Source organism: Corvus cornix, chromosome 1, assembly GCF_000738735.6.
Source record: "Corvus cornix cornix isolate S_Up_H32 chromosome 1, ASM73873v5, whole genome shotgun sequence".
NCBI classification, from domain to species: domain Eukaryota; kingdom Metazoa; phylum Chordata; class Aves; order Passeriformes; family Corvidae; genus Corvus; species Corvus cornix.
Window position 1 is genome coordinate 34027061 of NC_046332.1, and position 19671 is coordinate 34046731.

Below are 19671 nucleotides of genomic sequence, written 5' to 3' on the forward strand. Positions count from 1 at the left end.
AACTGACCTGACTCTGGGGCGGTGTCTGCTGTCCTACTTTTCATTTAATTTTAAGGCTCTTACCTAAAAGTATTAAAATCACCAAAGAGTAGGAAGAATCAACAAATTTTAATCTGAAAAGCAACCCAATAGTCCTGCATCTTACCACACTTTTTGACTCATTAAATCTAAGTTCAATGAGAATCTCATGCCTATTCAGATTCCTGTAAAGAATAACATTCTGCTAATTCTATCAGCTCTTCTATTATTTCAAGAATCAAAGATCTAAAAGCTTCCAGTGATCTGAAAAAAGGACTTTATTTCTCATTTCTATATGTTTATATTCTTACATTTAGTTATATAAATATTTCTAAGCAAAATCCTCACTTTAATAATTCTGGAAATATTTTTTTTATACTTTGTACCTCAATTGTTAATTGAAAAATGATAATTTTTCGTGTGCTCCATTTTCCTGTTGCACTCATTTTTGTGGAAAAAAACCCACCTCTACTTCTTACACAAGGCTAATAAGATGCATTCTAGGACATTTTATAGACTACTGTGAGTTTGGAGCAACTGAATGAGCAGCATGGAATGGGAGATATTGCTGGCTATTAGTGACATCTCCCTGTGGAATTACAGGGAGAATACATACAAGAGGGATATTGGCTTACTGGCCTTTGCGATTGTTTTACCTTCCCTTTTTGGAGATTGTGATCAGAGGTGGACATAAACTCCACTGAGTTATCTTCTCATATACTTGGTCTTCATTGTAGATTTGGGTTTTAAAACTACTGAAGGCCCAAAGCTGTAAAGACATAAAAGGAGGAAAAACCCCCTTGGTGTAAAGTCAACATCTCCAAGTAGTTACACACTGTCTTCCAGTCTGAGGAAAGAAAATTTAATCAGTTTTACTGATGTTTAAGTACAGTAGGTCAGATGTGGAGAGACATTTCCTAGGACTTTAGCAAAGACAAGTATCAGAGTTTTTGTTCAAGGTATAATGTGTCCTCTCCAACAGAACTAGCACCTGCTTGGGCACCCAGATATGATCAGTAATTTGCAAGAAATGTGATGTTTCTCAGACAAAAAAAGGCTCAAGACAAGAGAAGAAACTGCTGCAGTGAGGTTCCAGAAAAAGGGGCTGCGATCAGTGGGAGGCATCTGGGGAAACAAATTTCAGCCTGTGCAGTGGGGAGAGAAATAGAGATCATTGCAGTGGAGCTACACTGGCACAGTATTGGTTAGAGCTAACGAAAATTAACATGTATTAATGAGGATTGGGTATTACTGGCTAATTCTGTTCTCGTGTGGAAACACAGCCTTAGGTCTTTGCCTGACCATCCCAATAATTTTGTATGCTATAGCTGATATTCAGTCCTTGTTGGGTTCAACAGGGGGCTCCTGTAGACACCAATTAGCTCAATCAGCCCCAGTGAGGGGCCCAGCAATAGCCTCAGAGAAATAGGCAGAACTGCTCTGGATTTCCACAATGAAGCTGACAGAAAAATTGGTCTTTTTTAAAGGATCTTTGAAATAATGAGATTCAGTGCGGTTTTGTCTGTAACGGCTACCTTAAAATGTCTATACTTTTCCAGACATTTAATAACTTATTGGCAAAGCATGATATTTTTGATTTAATAGTCAGTTTAATATAGAACATTTTAAGAAGGTGGATGGCATTGCAGTCCTATTGGAGGTACTTCCCTTTTCCTGCTGCATTGTGAAAAGATAGACTACATACACTCTAAATGTATTTTTAAAAATCCCCTGCATAAAACATTTAAGGCACAGACTGTATTTGACCAAAGGTGAATAGAAAGAAGTTGGGAATGTAATTTCAAAATGGAGGCTTAAACATGCCCAGGGCAATGTGCCATTCTCTGAAACAGTCATGAACCCCAGCCAACAGAGCTATGTTTTTCCCAGAACCTTTTCCATCGCGGCTGTTTTGGCAGCTGTCAGATTTGTGACCAATCTGCATGACCATGCACACTGCATGCCAAATTTTACATTGTCAAGAATCACATGACATCAGCCCTTTGCATGGGCAGCCGATGGGCGCAAGAGCTCTGGGAGAGGTTACAAGCCAGGAGGTGGCAGCTGTAGGCTAAGTCTGGGCTGGATGGGTGGAGGATGCCAGGAAAGCAACCTGGTATCACCTGCTACTGCAAAGGGTTGGGCGTTAAGGTTTGTGATGACTCCTGTATTAGCACAGTTCCTTGGCTGATTGTGTTGCAGCCTCACCACATCTGTGAAGCAGGTAACCCAAAAAACATTGTACCTTAGACAACAGCCTGTCCCCAGGCTTAAGCAATGTGTACAGCAGTCCATAACTATGAAATTAGGAGTCCTAATGTCCATACTCCCATGCCCATAACAATTTAATTTCACAGAAAATTTCTTTTCATCCCCATGATGACCACAGGCTGGACCTGGGGCACTGGTCTTTCAGTGTGCAGCCTTGTGCCTGTGTGTATTAGATGTACACACATATATATGACAGAACTTTCATGTTCCTCAGAAAATTAATAATCTCCTCCAATTTTCCTTGCCTACAACTTCTAGTAATGCTGCAGTTTCTTCAGGTCTTTCTTCATCCCACGTAATGCTATTTGCATAGAATGCTGTGATGACTAGACAGATAAAAAAGAATTCTAGACAAGCCATCTTTATCATTTCAGACTTCATATATACTTATTAAAACAATTCATGACAGTCCATTCTTTCTAGGAAGTCTGATCAGGACATAACTAATTTCATTGTTAGAAATTATATTAGTCAGCAGTCTTATAATGTCTTCGGGCACGTTTCAGATTGGAAATTAGTTGGAGATTTTTAAAGTATGGCTTAGGATAAACAGTTGATCTCTTCACTGAAATTTTGGTTTTTTTCTTCTTGACTTACTGTTGCCTCCTTTTTCCCTCTGTGACCTTTTTTCTTAGTTCTTTATGACAGTACAAACAAATAGTAGTTTTCGATAAAGACTAAATAATGTAACATATTTTTCCTGTTCAAAAAGAAAAATGGTAAAATCTGTGTAACAATTGATAGAAAAATTGCAACTCCTTGCCATATGTTGCATGATAATTTCAGTAAAATACCACATATGTTTGTATAGATTGATCCTCAATATGATGGAGGGTGCAGTTATTCTTTCTTGTCTCAGAATGTTTACAACAGAGTTCTTTTTATAGGTAAATCATTATGTTCTATAAAAATTCTTTTTTTCAATGCCAAGTAAATGATGGCCTGTGCTTCACATCATTGGATAAATGCCTCTGACTGTATTTTTCTCTTTTTTCTCCCATCTCTTTCATCTTTTGAAACCTCAACACAGTTTCATTTTTTAAAATCTAAAATTATGCCACTCATGTTCAACTTTCATAAAAGCACTATGACTTGTGACTTTGCAATAGTCAGTGGATAAGATATAGCAATGGAATCATACATTTTGTGACAATCAGAGCTGTCTGTTCACTCTTTTAGACTGACAATAGTGAAGGAACTGAACGAAGTAATGGTCCTGTCACTTTACATCCAATTCAGAGGACAGATTGCAGTAAACCTTTGCAGTACTTAACTGCACTCACCAGAAAGCTGAAGTGTTGCAATAGCAAATCAACAACAGTGCTGGGCCTCTTTAATTAATACTCATGACTCCTAAGAGTGACTACCCTCAACAAAACTGACTCATGGAGGATAAAGTTAGTACAGCTGAAATCAGATTTTGATTCAGACTCCAGGAATCCTGTGGTGCCAGTACCTTTTGGAACTGAGAGCCTGTCAGCAACCCTGTTATCGGTTTTACACTGTTAAGATAAGCCATTGCTGTGCTCCTAGAATTCATAACTGGTACAAATAGAGCACCACGGAATACCCTGAATTCTAAAGAGTAACTTGGTTGGGAAGTATTTTTGAAGATCCATTCATGCTAGAATTATATATTGCATCCTTCAAAGAATACAGATAAAGGGAAATATGGTGCACTTGATTTGAATATATCTGAGTCAACAAAGTTCCATATTTTTGCCCTAAATGTGTGTATATTCCACTAACAATGGAAAAAGCTTGAGCTCATTTTATCTGTCTAATAACTGCATCTTTTAATACATATATTATCGGGTAAAGCTTCATCTTAATTTTTTTTCTGATATTCTTGGGGAGGTAAAATAGAAATGTTTTTACCAGGGGATGCCTAGTTTTGCTTGGCTTATAAAGCCATTTACTTGCAATTTTCTAACCCAACTCTGTTGTGATTTTAGAATTAATCTGGTGGTGTTATATCAGATTTTGGACTCTACTTTGGGATCTAAAAGCTTTGCTCTTGCCCTTAACTCCCTCTGTGTATGTCTTCCATTTAGGATTAATTTAAGTCTATTTCTGGAGGTAGTACCTGTTTCCAAGAACAAATCCTAAATATGGTCATATTTTCATTGTCCTTCAACTTCGACTAATTTTGCATTTTATTTTTTTTTCCTCTGTTCTTTCCTATAATTGGAGAAGGGGTAACAGCTATACAATGTCCATTTGCATAGTGGAGAAATGCCCTCCCAAATGAAGAGTACAAAAAGCCTGTTAAATAGTTAAATCCTGACTGTAGTTAAGTAATATGTAAGTATTATGTAAGGTTTTGTGGAGTTCTTCCATTGAAATAAAATTATCCTTAGACTAGCAAACTGGTAGGCTAAATTTTTCTTTGTAGAGATTAAATGGCTCACAATGCTGCGAGTGAATCTTTTATTGTGTTATGAAACTACATTCAGCTTTAACATTCAAATCAATATTTAAAGCCACCCATAAGCAATAAGAGAAACCAGAGATCCACAGATGTGTTAATCTATTGTAACAATTTTGAGGGAATATTTGAATCTAGTATCTAGTTTGGACTTCCAGGTTTTGGGTTTTTTTTTTAATTGTGCTGAGTCTATGAATTTATACATCAAAATGCAGTTTAGATTTCAGTCCTGGTGATACTTATTCTCATTATGTTTTATGCATTACTTTTTCTGTGGCTGTGTATGCACTTGATTTAAAATTTAATCTACTGCAATATAACTTCTCAGGCTTTTCAGTGAGCTTTATAGATCTGCAATACAGAGCAATTAGAAACAATTTTTTTGTTTTGCATTCTAGCTCTTGAAATTCCTCCCGTATAAACATCTCCTGGTTTCAGCTGGCATAGAGTTTGTGTTCTTCCTGGTAGCTGGAACAGTGCTGTGTTTTGGATTTAGGTTGAGAATAATGTTGATAACACACTGATGCTTTTAGTTTTTGCTTAGTGTTTATACTAGGTCAAGGACTTTTCATCTTCTCATGCCCTTCCAGTGAGAAGGCTGGGGAGGTGCAAGAAGTCAGTAGGGGACACAGCCAGGACAGTTGACCCCAACTGACCAAAGGGATAAATCATAACATATAGAAATATGCTCAGTATATAAGGGGGGGAAAGCAGGCTGGGGGACTGCTGCTGGGGCACTGGCTGGGCATCGATTGGGTGAGTGGTGAGCAATAGCATTGCATCACTTGTTTTGTATATTCAAACTTATTATTACTATTATTATTCCTATTATTATTTTCTTCTTCTTTTTCTGTCCTATGTAAGCTGTCTATCTCAACCCATGAATTTTCTAGCTTTTGCTCTTCCCGTTCTCTCACCTACTCTACTGGGGTGGTGGTAATCAAGGAGTTCTGTGGGGCTTAGTTGCTGGCTGGGGTTAAACCAAAACAAAACATGTTGCTCTCATCAAATTTCCATTGTAGCTGACTTGCCTCATATAACCTTGAAAGAAATTGAATACTGGTCATCTACAATTGTATTTTAAAATATGGTCTTCCCTGGATCAGGCTTTATAAAGAAATAATACTTTAAAACATTTTATTTGCTTAGATACCTAAAACTTTTGTCCTGTGGCAATCTTGTATCCTGTATGAATGAAATGCTTTAGAATATTTTATTCACTGTGTAGGCTGTGCATCCTGCCTTCTTAACAGAGAGGAGTGAAGATACCTTCCACTGTAATCTATGTATTTTAGCATCTGCAATTTATGATGTGCTTGGTTCATTTTATTGAGGTTTAAAAGCATCATCATGTTTTCTATTTTAGGCCTTTAATTGCCATGGTTTTAAAAATAGCGTTCAGTGCATGTGTTGCTGCCTGTTTTAAAGGCAGAATTTCTTAGTGGTTTGCTGCCATGGTGGTGACAGAGGATTTCAAGATCCCGGGACAGGTTGCTGCCTGTGGGAGACGCATACACTGTCTCAGACATGTTTCTCTGTGAAGAAGTGGGACAGGACAGCACCTAGGCCAGACCTGAGCTGCTGAGGCAATGGAAAAGCATTTTGGAAGGTGCCAATAGGCATGGCCTCTTTCATAGTTTCAGATTCCAATACAGCATCATGGTGTGATGAGAAGAGGCTTTTTGTGACACTTCCTCTTCTCATTTCCACTCTTTGCCTCTCACTTCTTGTGCACAGTCTGCCCACTGTGCTCGTAGTGTGGGGAGAAGGAGTTGTAATCATCACCATAATCTCAGAAAACCTTTATTTTTTCCAAGATTTATCATTGATAATCATTGCATTCTACCTGAAGTGTAACATATTTACTTCTCTGTACATACACGTACAGCTTCATTTACTGTTGGTTTGATTTGGGAAGGACTCAAAGGTGCAGAGCTTAGAAATTGTGTGCATCTGTAGGCGAATGAGAATTATCAGCTCTCTGCTGAGAGGAGTTTTATTAGCAGAAATAAGAGCCCAAGCTAAGGCAGATGGACACTTAATTTCATTTTATTGCCAAGGCATTGTGGCTCATAGGTACATAATTTCACACAAATCTGAACAGAACCCAAACACAGCAGTCTGAATCAAGCTTAAAGGAAGAGTTTGACCTTGGATAACTTTGGCTACTCAAACTTTTTTGTTACATCTATAGTTTTCATGGAAAGAATTGGTAGTTAGTTTATTTTTATACAATGTTGCTGAGGTCTTTTTGTCATTCTTTGCTTTTACTTTATGAGTATCTGTCCTTACTGGTTTCATTTTACTAGAGGAGTGAGCCCAAGTAGTCTTCAAGAGACAGAAATGAGTGAGCCTGTAACTATTCATCCAGTGAGTATAGTCATGTCACATTTGCAGGAAAAGTGAGATTGATTAGATCAGGCATCGCTAAATAAACTTGAAAAGCTTCACAGCTGGTAGATTAATAGCCTAGTTAAGATAATCAAATAATTTGAGAAATCACAATTTTTCTTTGCTATAAACCTGTGCATTTTCAAATTCTAGTGGGCAGTTTATCCTGATAAATAACCATTTATTTTTTTGTACTGGCCATAGTGTCTTTATACCCCAAATTATGCCACACTCCAAGCTACATGGAAAGATAGAGTTCAGCATGTGGTACATGAAGCTGCTGTTGTCTGGGGAGCAAACCTGACCCCTCCACCACCACATCTGTGTCACAGCTTTGCCACCTGAATAACTCTTATTCTCTACCCACTCTAATATTAACTGTGCTCTATGATAACACATATGGTAATGCTTTATCTCCAGGTCCACAGCATCCCACATTTTACAGCACATAGATTGTCCTCAAAAGTTTTTCAAAAAGCTTCACAGCACTCTATGAACTCTTGTGTAATGCTTCCCTTCTGTAAGGGACAGCATTTCTGAGTCTACAGGACATAGGGAACATGATACAGCTCCAAGCTGCCTCTGAGGAATGGGATGGAGAACAGGAGGCCACTAAGGGCAGGAGAGCACTCCCAAGGTGTCAGCAGGTCATCCAGAGAGCCAGAAGCTTTCCCCCATCACTTTAGCAGGCCATAAATCCCACACGTCATTGTGCCACAAAGTCTAGAGGAATGATTAGAGTTGGTCCCCCAGAATGCATCCACAGTGCTCTTCCATGAAGCTGGAGAAATGTAATGGATTCTTACACGTTGTGCTGTCTTGTCTCCTCTAATAAAGAAATCCTAGCATTGCAAAGTTCTGGCAAAATTTCATGCTGACGATTCTTTTCTAGCTCATGGCCCTGCAGTGCAATTACCCCAATGTATTGATAACCCTGAAATAATGCAGTTATTACTCAGATGTGTAAAAGCAAATTGTTGCAGTGACACATTGAGTTGTGCCCCTGAAGTGGATGTGAAGATAGAAATAACCATGTTTTGCACTACCATGATGACCCTTTAGGATTAAATGTGCAAGGATTTGTTATATTACTTATTTAACACGTGACTAATTCACTGAAGTTCCTTGGAACAGTCTAGCCTCAGTTCTGCACAAATTGAAGACCTCATCACATGGAGTCATAGAGGAGTTCAAAGAATTGTCAAATCGTAGAATGGCTTGAGTTTGAAGGGCTTTTTAAAAGACATCTATTCCAACTCTCCTGCAATGAGCAGGGACCTTCAACTAGATCAGGTTGCTCAGAGTCCCATCCAACTTGATCTTGAACGTTTCCAGGGATGGAGCACCCACCATCTCTCTGAGCAATCTGTGCTGATGTTTCACCACCCTCACCATAAAAAAAATTCCTGCTTGTATCCAGTCTGGATCTGCACTCGTCCAATTTCAAGCCATTACCCCTTGTCCTGTTTCTACTACAGCATTTGTCCCCATTTCCTTATAAGCTCCATTCAAAGCCTACAGTAAGGTCTCCCAGACCTTCCTTTCTCTACACTGAACAGCCCCTGTTCTCTCAGCCTGTTCTCATAGCAGCGGTGCTCCAGCTCTTTGAACATCTTTGTGATTCACTCCAAGAGGTCCATGTCCTTCTTATGTTGGGGCCCAGATATAAAAGGAGTAGAAATGTAAAACCAGCAAAGTTAATTTTAAAAAATCAGCTTTTCCATTTTTGTAATAAGGTACACAGAAATGATCCGTGTACTCTGTTGAAAAATCACAATGTTTAATATGCATAAAGTGCTGTAGCAAACAGTTGTGATCAAGTCTAAAAAGCCAAATGGAACTGAGTCTGGAATACACTGCTAAAATAACAAAATTGGTTCATGTTATTTACCGTGATAAGATATAAATGCTGATTAGTAATATTACGTCATTATATATTTAATTAACTTGCAGACATCAGAATATTGCAACAATGTCCTAGTCACACTTGGCCATTTTCAGATTTACATAAAAATAGAAACTGTCATTACTTAGTAAAAGCTATCTCATATTTGATCTGATGGTCTTTTCTTAGGAAAGAAATTAATGAAAAACATGAAAAATTAAAGTAAAAATGCACTCACTTGATCACCATGGCTTTTAATATGAAGGGAGATGAGAGCATTCAGTAAAACACAGTTTGTCAAGTTTATTTTTTTTCCCCAAGCATTTTTTGTTGAAATGAAAACAAAACCCCATCAAATTATTGTCTGGCTTTTTTATCACTACCAACTCTTTTTAATATATTCTTGTAGTCTTGCTACAATGGTAATGATGTAGGAAGGCTTCCAGCCCTAGTCCAGTTATGTCAGCCATAAATTAGTTTTCTTTATAACCTCTGTTGTCTTCCTAATTCCACAGCAAATGGTCTTTATATACTCATCACACCTTAATGTCATGAGTCAGTGCTTCAACAGGTCAAGTGCCTGTGGTGAACCAGAATAAATGTAGTCTTTCAAGGTCACAAATATATAACATGCAAAACATTCTTGAATTTTCAGTCACTGAATCAGTAAGAAATCTATCCTCATCATTGTTATTACCCTTCCATTTCATCCTGAAGTCATAAATGTTAATTTTTGATTCCCAGTCTTTGAAAATAAATGAAGTAAACCCCAGATATTATCAGAATAGGGTCAGTTTCTGCAACTAGTGCTGAATCTCAAAGCTAGTGGAAAACATAGGATATCTAAAGAGCACAAAAATTTATAGATAAATCTGTAGCCACTAGAAAATTCTTATATAGTGTTGGGTCATGACAAAAAAATCAAGCAACTTACATGGAAAGTATTTAATACGTAAAGTATGAAGGTGTTTTTTTCTATTTTTGATGGTTGTTTTTCCTCTTAAAATATGAGTGCAGTCATGCTTTGCAAGGGAAGTGCCTAAAACTCAGGCAGATATGAGATCCCTACATACTTTGTAAACTGCTGCCTGGGGATTTTGATTTTTCAGGTCTAGGAAACCTTCTGATAGATTTCCAAAGCAAACCAAATCAGTCCCTAAAGCTACTGTAATTCTAAAGAGATTCTGCTCACCATAACCGGAAACAGGTAATTAAAAATACATTTAATATAATTACGTGTTTTAAACACCGTGCTCTGTATTATTTGCTCGTTTAATAGATTCTAGGCCATTGCCCCTTAAACTGAAAGTTTTTAATATATTCATATTAATACATGGATGTCTGGAAAATAATAATCTTCTATACCTTTAAGTACTGGATGTATTAAAACCAGCTTTTACTGCTGAGAAGATAGAGTACAAGACCTGTGAGATCTTTCTCATTGGCATTTTGCAGTAAATACTTGACATAACTTTAAAACAATAGAATATATCACAATAGACAGGGGTGAAATTCATCCTTTAGATGCAGGTTGTTGAAAACTGGTGTCAAATTCACATAGCAGGTTTAATTTCCTGTTAATTGCGTGTTGGTGAAAACAGTCTCCACCTCTCAGAAGCAAGTTGGCACTGCAGAAGGAACGAGTGAGGAAACGCTGTATAAATTAGGGTGATGTGGTACCTGCTAGCATGATGTCAGTATGTAGTGCAACCTTTCTGATGGATTTTTGCCATCTGAACTTTCCAAATGAAGGGAAAACTGGAGCTAGTAGAACTCTTTCCATTCTTGGGCAGATATTAGTTATTAAATTTTGTCTCTAGGAAGGGGGGAAAAAACCCCAAATCATCTACATACATACAAGTATGTGAATATGAAAATCTGTGTTACTGAGTATAAAATCCATGAATTCAAATTTTCCCTGTACTCCTACTGGTTTATGACAACAGTACCTGTGTGTATACAGCAATAAAGGGGCTCTCGTGTGAGTACTCATTAAAGCAATAATACATGGGCTGCAAAATATCTTCGCAGTGTTTTTTAAATCCACAAAAGAAGGAGATTTTTTCCTAAATACAATAACTTTTTTGGTAATGTGACTTGTCTGTTGGAAAAGAAAGATTCTGTCACTAATCTATTTGCTGGAGTAATAAATTTGTTGAAAAATACAGAGCCTCAGGAAATTTTTGACAATTTCCTCCCCATCCACATGAAATGCAGCATGTCACAAAAACACACTGCTGAGTCTCCCAGCATCTCATAACAACAGAAAACACTGCCATAATTATCTCTGCAACATAATGTATTCTGATTACTTATGTACAGCAATTATATAAAATAACAGAGCCGTTAATGTGCTATCACTGAGACACAGAGCTCATGTGAATAATTTATGTAGAATGAAGTAGAAAAGTGCCCTCTTTTAATTAAAGGTAAACTCTAGAACATTCTCAGAGAACTCCAAAGATTAAAAATTACCTCCTAGAATAGAAACATGGAATACTTTGTGTTGGAAGGGACCTTTAAAGGTCATATAGTCCAGCTCCCTGTGATGAGCAGAAACACTTTGCACTACATGAGGTTGCTCAGAGTCCCATTCAAACCTGACCTTGAATGTTTCCTGGGTTGAGGCATCCACCACCTCTCTGAGCAACCTGTTCCAGTGTTTGATTACTTCTTTCACCTGACTTTGGAATACATATATAATTATGGCTTTTCCCTTTTTCTTAGGGGCTACTGAACACGTGGTTATTGCCTTTCTTCCTTCAAAGAAAATAATGTATGTGGCTTTTTATGCAATGTAAATATGTTTGTTTCAGTTTAATGGATTGTGTGTTTTTACTAGGAAAGTACTACGTGTAGGTTTGTTTGAAACAGATCCTAGATTTTACAGGAATTAGTTGAATGTCTTTCCCACCTCCTTCATTCAAGAAAGCTATAGGGACTGAGTGCACCCTTAGCAAATTTGCTGATGACACCAAGCTGAGTGGGGCTGTTGACACACCTGAAGGATGGGATGCCATCCAGAGGGACCTGAACAAGCTCGAAAGTGGGCCCATGGGAGTCTCATGAGATTTAACAAGATCAAGTGCCAAGTGCTGCACCCAGGTTGGGGCAACCCCTGGTATCAATCCAGGCTGGGGGATGAACAGATCAGAGCAGCCCTGCCGAGAAGGACTTGGGGGTGCTGGTGGGTGAGAAACTGGACATGTCCTGGCAACGTCCACTCACAGCCCAGAGAGCCAGTTGAGTTCTGGGCTGCATCCAAAGCAGCGTGGGCAGCAGGGCAAGGGAAGGGATTCTGCCCCTCTGCTCTGCCCTTGTGAGATCCCACCTGCAGTGCTGCACCCAGCTCTGGAGTCCCACCCCAGGAAGAACACAGACCTGCTGGAGTGAGTCCAAAGGAGGGTGACCAAGTTGATTAGGGGGATGGAGCACTCTTCTGAGGAAAGGCTGAGAGAGTTAGGTTTGTTCAGCCTGGAAAAGAGAAGGCTTTGCATCCTTCTGGTACCTGAAGGGAGCTAACAAGAAAAGCAGGAGAGGGACTTTTTACAAGAGCATGTCGTGACAGGACAAGGGTGAGTGGATTCAAACTAAAAGAGAGTAGCTTTAGAGTAGATATAATGAGGAAGTTCTTTGCTGTGAGGGTGGCAAGGCACTTGAAAAGGTTGGTCAGAGAAGTTGTGGAGGCGCTATCCCTGCAGCTGTTCAAGCCTGGGCTGGATGGAGTTCTGAGCAACCTGGTCTAGTGGTGAATGTTCCTGCCCATGGCAGGAGAGTTGGAGCTAGATGATCTTTGGAGTCCCTTCCAGCCCAGACCATTCTATGATTCTATAACTCTGTGATTGGAAAAATTGGTTTTCCTCGTGTGAGGCACAAATCTTTTGTGCTCAGAGTACATTGGTTTTTTTGTCCATCGTCAATGTCTTAGGAGTTTAAGCTCTTTTCTCATTGTACTGGATCCAGATCCATAAAAACTCTGGAGATAAGGATAGTTTGAGGTGCTTGTCTGTAGGGAGCAGTGTTGAATAACTGGGACATGTGCCCAAAGCTTTCACCAACTGAATCCAGGTTGTACCCAGGTAGGGGTTTTACATGACATTTCTGAAGATTACTGCTTTTAAGCCCCTGTCAGCTGCATTTCTCAAACATCATTACTGAAAAGGCAATAAAAGGTACTCAAAGAACCTCTGTGCCATATTTTAGCACTTCAGTGCAGCGAGTCCAGTAGCTCTATTTGTTCTTTGCTTACCATTTTTTCAAATTAGATGTGAAGTCTGGGTAAAAGTGTGAAGAAATGAAAGTCCTTCCACTGATGTGAATAGATTTTAGGTCATTTCAGAAATGCTTGGTTTTCTTTTTATCTGAAAGAGGATCATTTCATCTCCATCAGTACCTCATTATAAAAATGAGGTCCCGGCTTTACTAATGATCATAGGCTGAGTTAAAATGATCAGATTTGCCAGAGTTTAGAAAACTAGAACAAGTAAGAACAAGTAGCTTAGGAGCAAGTAGCTTTTTCTTGCAACTGACAGGGTAAATGTAAGTATGTGTTTCTAAATATTGTATCAATGCTGAGCAGTAAAAGCTTTGTTTTTCAAATATAGTCTGTCTTAGATCTGTGTGACTATTCCCTTTTCTTTTTAAATACAGTTTCTTTGAGGCTAGAGTATTTCATAAGAACATACCCATTTTAATTACCTTTTCCCTTGGGGCATGATTGCATTGTTTTTTGTACTGTGTTTCTTATTGTTATTTATTTAGTTCTCCTAACATTTTTATTGTGCTACTATATTCACAATTTAACAGTTAGTATTCTAATGTTTCAATATTGTAAAACACGCTTCAGGATAATTTTTTTTCTACCTTTATTCACTGAAAGGCTTTTAATTTCCCTCAATCATTCCATTCTGAACTGCTGAGTGATCTCTAGAAAATTTCTAAGCAATGAGAATTGTATGGTAAACCTAAAGAAAAAATTTAAAAATTAAAAAAAAAAGTAGATTCAGGAGAAAAAAAACCTTAATCCTCTGAACATTTTGAATTCACATTTTGAAGATGATGTCACAATAGTAAGTGGGACAATTTTTTTTTTTAATTGTAAAAGACTTTAATTTATGAAGTTACACTATAGGCATGTGAGTAAAGCTAAGATTGCCACTTTCAGAGAACAGTCCTTTTTTATACTTGCTTCTGCCTTGCAAGTGAGCCTGGGCCATGTAGGTTACCGTATGTTTATTTTTTCTCACAAAAGAGGCTGATACAACTGACCTCTAAAATGAAGTCCTTTTAGCTAGATTAGTGAAACGACTACAGAAAACATTTAAAAATATTTGACTATTTTTCTATTTAAATCATTAATTTTGAATTTATTAATAATAACCTGAATCCCTTAGCCATGCTTTCAGCTACAGCGAATTTCATAGGAGCTGACAGAACTGGGTTCACCCCGCAGTAGCTGCTGGTCTGAGGCTCAGTGATTGGAGCTACAATAGTTCATAGGAATTTCATCAAAATCACAGCCAAAGGCTGTCATCTACTGTTGTCTCAGTATTGCATTTCTAAACATTACTGGTGTTTCAGTGATTCAAAACCCATGTTGTTACTGACAATTTGGGAAAGGTCTTGTTGAGGTTCTTCATGCAGCCTTGAGAAGAGGCTGCTACTGTGCAGATTATAAAATTATTTCCAGATGTTTTCCAGAATGGCTTTTACATCCAGTAAAATATAAGAAGGCTTGCTAGCACGGTAATGCTTCTTGTACCTTGCAGAATTGTCTTTGGGAAAAAAAGAATAAAAAAAAATTGATTGTGCTCTTTACTGTGCAGGAAGTGTGTTAGATAACTTTCACAGACAACAGAACTTCCATCTTATTTATTTCATACTTGACCTCCTTCCTATTAGCATTAAGATTGTTAAACCTGCCTTTGTCACCATAAAGGTTTGCTAAGTTGGGTGAAAACTACACATTTGGCCCCAGTTAAAAATCTTCTTGCACTGCTAGCATGGTATATAACAGCCTGTGTGTAAATGAGAATCAGGCTAAAGTTAATGCAAGTTTTGTTATCACTGTCTTTCTTTCTTTCTTCTTTCTTTTCAAACGCATTTAAGATGTTAAGACCAATAGGTTTCACCTGACTTCGGACCAATAACAGCCAGAAATTAAATTATTTTTTTGAAAACTCATAAGTAGAATCTAGTTCAAACAGTCCTTCCTTCACTCATTTACATACACTCAAAATACATTTTTTTCCCAGTTGTTTTCATTCTGTTTTTAAAGAACAATCTTGTGAATGTTGAGCAACACAATTTTCCATCTGAAGCCCCATGGCTGCCATGTGGAAAACCTCTGCTTCCCACCTATACACGTCTAAGATTTCTGCTAACATGCCAGTGGTGTGCTTGACTGCCAGATTTATAGTGTTAGGTTCTCAGATCTTGAAACAACTGGTAGGTGTTTTCTAGGCACTTTGTGCTTACAGGGGAGTGGCAAAACTTGTGGCCTGCAGGTGCGAGGACATCACACCAAGGACAAAAGTGGCTGCTCAAAATGCTCAGGGAGATGCCTTCCTGCATGCACCACCTCCGAGGAAAACTTCCTTTTCCCCATACTCAGCATATTTTAGCAATCCCATCTGACTGTGAAAAATGCTCCTTAACCCTTCCCATTTCTCTTTTTTCCAATTCCACAGGTCCTTGTTGTTCTAAATTGTTACAGCCCATGAATACAAGTCAATTTTTGGGGCGCCCCTCTCAGCACACACAATTCCTTTGAAATAAGGAAAATGATGTGCTAAAAGTGCTGAAGTGCTTATTTCTCTGACTCTTCTTTTACCTGGTGATTTTTTAATAATGAAGCTACGATTTCTGTTGCCCACGGCAAAATATTAGATATTGCCATGAAATTGTGGACTTGAATTAGTTCTTTAGGCTTTAAATACAGTTTCTTAAGAGTCCTTTTTCTACAATTTTATTTTAAGTAAACTACAACCCCCCCCATGGCCTCTTTACTAGTAATGTTCTTGTTCTCATTCCAAATTATACCGTAGTGCCCGTGATTACATCCCCAGGAAGAATTCTGTCAAATCCAAGTATAAATAGAACTTGAAGAAAAGGAAATGCATTGATCAGAACTTACAATGCCAGCTTCACTTTGTGTGCAGATGGTGATGGATTTTTCTTTTTAATATCACCTTGCCAGTTCCCTGTTGGATAAACTACAAAGTTGTGTGGGGGGACTTGGGTTTGCAGGCAAGGACACTGTTCTGTTGTATTTACTGGTGTAGGCCTGAAATTTCAAGAACTTTTCAATGTGGTACCTTCTTTTTGTTTTATTGCTTTCTTTCATGTCCCTAAAACCAGTCTGACTATCTTCGCATTTTCAATCACTTGGTTCTGGATCCCGTGCATGGCATTAGGGTTTTGACTCCTAGAGGCCTTACTTCTCTCCTCCCATGAGCTTGAGCAGAGAATTTTCTGTGAATAAGCTTCAATATATGATTTGGAGACTTAGTTTCAAGTCCTTGCATTGCCATAGATTTTTTTGATAATAACAATTGCAGTAACTTGAAATATAAAGCTAACCTGGTAGTGCCTGGGATATGGCTGTAGGCACTTAATGGCACTTTCTAGGCACTGCAGCTTTGGACTTTTTTTTTAATTTGCTGAGCATTAGCAAGGTTTTTCAGCCTACAGGAGATACTGGAAAATGGCTTGTTATCCAGAGATAATGAGGAGAACTGAAGGATGTTAGAGAACAAGAGCTTTAGTTTTGAAGTGTTCAGTTTCTGTTTCATATTTTGGAATTTGTTTAGCTTAAGGGATAAATAAAGTCAAAATATAGAAAACAAAATGATAAAATAAAGTTATGGAAAACAACTGCTCCATGCATGTTCCCAGGTTTGCAAACACTATTGGTCTCACCAGTCTGAGGGTGTGAGGTGGAAAGTGTGTAAATACTGTTGATTAATCCAGACTGACCCCTAAATAATACCAGTTCTTCCCATATTGGAAAACATAAACAGAGGAGCCACAATTATTGCCCATTTAGAGAAATAATTTCTCTTAAAAAAGACATTCAATTTGGTGTGTCTGGTTTTCCTGCCAAACAATTTAGTGGTCATAAGAAGGATGCTTATCCTATTGCTGCTGTTGATACCTACAAATCTGCCAAACCCATTTTTATATAGGTGTACTGAATAAATACCCCTGCAACAGACATGTGCATTGGGATTACAGGTGTGGATTTAAACCTGTCACAGATAATAAAGTAAAAAAGAAGTAGACCCTGTTTACAGTATCTTATTTAATTTAAAGAAATTTGGTTACAAAATCATCACTTTATGCTGTTGTTAATTCTAAACATCACTACCAAACTGATAAGGAAACTTGTAACTGCAAAGTGAAATATTTTTCTATATGAATAAAGTTAGTGGTCATTATAATCCCACTCAGCTAATAGGAATCTTTTGAATAAACCAGATGTTCTGTGCTTTAAGTTCATTTTTCATCATTAGAGAGCGCACTTTAAATGTCTTTGTGAAGCAATTTTTGCTATGACAGTGTAGTCTTCCCTCTCTCTAAGAAATTATAAAGTATCAAGACAGACAGAAAAATTGTAGCTGACATTCTCAATGACTTTTCATTTCTTTTTCACTAAGATAAATTTACTAATATCCCTTTAAAGTCTTTTTTATGGAGTTTAATACTGACGTCCATACACGTGTTTCACCGCAAGCTGAGACTGAAAACTTTATTTGAATTTTAAAACATTTTTCATATATATTTGTGTGCATGTACACCCTAACAACAGGGCTGTTGTAAATCTTGTCTGTGTGTCAGAACCCAAGCATTTCTATAAAGAGAGAGACTCTCACTCTTCTGGGTTTGGCAGTATTATGTACACTAATGATGGAGCTCTATGACCATGTCTGTTTCCATCAATGGTATTTTATTACATTGTCTCCCCACTTCATACCATTGGCAAAAGCATTTTCAGTATTGCTACTTTATGTCCTTTTGTTCCTGTGTCAACATATATTGATGTCGTATTTCAATTCTATAAGCCCTGGCTTTCCTATTGCTCTGCTATTATATATGTTGGTATTCCCAAGTGTAGCAAATTCCTCCATCTACTCACCAAATCATGAGTTGTTTATGAAGGATCATACTGAATATAAAGTACTTGAGTGTGATCTTTTATTTAAAATTTGTGAACTCTCTTTGGCCATTCGTGTGTTTGTGAACTTTGTGGGTTATTTCGCTGTCTGACGATCGTCTATCCCAACTCTTCAGGTAGTCTGTACCTCTGATAGAGAACTTAAAAATGTTCAAACCTTGCTCCCTCCTTTACTTGGGGTATGTGAGAGGAGTCTCCCATCCCCTCTGTCTGTCTAGGTCTGCTTCTCCCTAGTGATCTTTGCATCACTTGGAGACATCTCAGGTGTTGCTGCGGGGCTGAGCAGGGCTAAAAGCAGCATAACTCATCTGTGAGGGTTGCTAAGAGGGCTGGGAGCACAGGAAACCTCCCTCCATTAGAAGTGATTGTTCATTCAAATGGTGCTGATGGCAAACGGGAATACTGGCTGGACACAGCACTGTCTGGGGATTTTCTAACGAACCTCGGGAAATTAAGGACAGGATTTCCGCAGGAGGAGAAAGTTCCGCATTCAGTGGTTTCTGCGTATCCAGAGGAAAAGATCTGCCATCAATATTCAGCTTGCTGCTTCTGTTATTAGGCCTCAGCTAAAGAAGCCATTTATAAGGGAGAAGGAATGGGATTCACTGCATATTTTATGTTACTGAAATTAAAGGTCATTATGATGGCTTTTGCAAAGCATCCTGCACAAATGGATGAATGCAAACCCTTGACTGTGCATCTCACCTTAGACTTGTCAAATTTTGTGAAGCACATTTCACTGGAAGCGTTAAAGCAAAAGAGACAGAGTGATTCTTATGATTTGATGTGTGTGCTGAATTTCTCCACTTAATGAATTGCAGGTGGCTTAACAAACTTAGAAATAATTTAGCCCCTCTTAAAAATTCTTTTAAAACTTGGAAATATAAGGGATTGCATGGGATCAGAGAGAGGTTCAAGAAACTCTGCAATAGACAATTGCACTTTTATGATATCTAGGAATTCCCTCATCCCTGAGGGGAATGTGAGTTTTAGTATCAGTTTTTTATTTTTATTTAATTAGTATTGGTTTTTATTTTTATTTAGTTTTGCTTTATTTATAATTTTCTCTTTGAGGCTTAAATGGCAAACAGATTAGTAATGTCTAAAGATAGAAACAAATTTATTTTTATAGACTGTATGCCCAAATATTTGCCTGCTTTTTTTTCAGATATGCTAAAGCTCTAATAAATTACATTGCTATCCCTTCTTGAATGTCAGGTCTAATGAATAGTATTGGTCTCTTTTCTAATTCTTCTCTTTCTAATATTTTAATATACAAAAATCTAAAATAAGTACTTTAAAGGGATTTTAGGTGAAAATATTTATAAAATGAGCTTTTTTTGAGGTCAGGAAATAAACAGAAAATGAAATTTGTGCAAATATATATATATATGTTGGCTGCTAATGTGATTTGATGTAGGTAGTTAAAACTACTGTGGTTTGTGATAAAGTCTTTTTCTGTTTGGAAATGTTTCATAGTTTCATCTTCATTAACTGTCCTAA

At 37.7% G+C, this 19671-nt stretch overlaps 1 protein-coding gene across 21 annotated transcripts in view; it reads left to right on the top strand.

Moving 5' to 3' along the window:
* Nucleotides 1-19671, top strand: part of DLG2 (discs large MAGUK scaffold protein 2) — a 1001253-nt gene that overhangs the window by 428400 nt on the left and 553182 nt on the right. The gene's annotated exons all lie outside the window — the stretch shown is intronic.